This window comes from Coturnix japonica, chromosome 2 (assembly GCF_001577835.2).
Source record: "Coturnix japonica isolate 7356 chromosome 2, Coturnix japonica 2.1, whole genome shotgun sequence".
Classification (NCBI taxonomy): Eukaryota; Metazoa; Chordata; class Aves; order Galliformes; family Phasianidae; genus Coturnix; species Coturnix japonica.
Window position 1 is genome coordinate 134,268,916 of NC_029517.1, and position 843 is coordinate 134,269,758.

At 58.2% G+C, this 843-nt stretch overlaps 1 protein-coding gene across 1 annotated transcript in view; it reads right to left on the bottom strand.

The window, feature by feature from the left end:
* The window catches only part of RECQL4 (RecQ like helicase 4), a 41,954-nt gene that overhangs the window by 36,693 nt on the left and 4,418 nt on the right, over positions 1–843 (bottom strand). The window lies entirely within an intron of this gene.

Here is an 843-nt window from a genome sequence, read left to right on the forward strand (position 1 = left end):
GACCCACATCTATGGGGCTGACCACCAACTATGGGGCTGACTGACCCAGGGCTGACCCTCATCTGTGGGGCTGACCCACATCTATGGGGCTGACCCACATCTATGGGGCTGAATCACATCTATGGGGCTGACCCACATCTATGGGGCTGACCCACATCTATGGGGCTGACCACCCATTTGTGGGGCTGACCACACCTATGGGGTTGACCCACATCTATGGGGCTGACTGACGCAGGGCTGACCCCTATCTATGGGGCTGACCCACATCTATGGGGCTGAGTCACATCTATGAGGCTGACCCACATCTATGGGGCTGACCCACATCTATGGGGCTGAGTCACATCTATGGGGCTGACCCACATCTATGGGGCTGAGCCACACCTATGGGGCTGAGCCACACCTATGGGGCTGAGTCACATCTATGGGGCTGACCCACATCTATGGGGCTGAGTCACATCTATGGGGCTGAGCCACATCTATGGGGCTGAGCCACATCTATGGAGCTGAGTCACATCTATGGGGCTGACCCACATCTATGGGGCTGAGTCACATCTATGGGGCTGGCCCACATCTATGGGGCTGACCACCCATTTGTGGGGCTGACCACATCTATGACCCACATCTATGGGGCTGACTGATGCAGGGCTGACCTCTATCTTTGGGGCTGACCCCCATCTGTGGGGCTGACTGACCCAGTGCTGACCCTCATCTGTGGGGTTGACCACTATGTGTGGGTTTGACCCACATCTATGGGGCAGCTCCTCCCCCAGCCCCACATCTATGGGGCAGCTCCCACCCCACATCTATGGGGCAGCCACCCCCCCAGCCCTCCATCTATAGGGC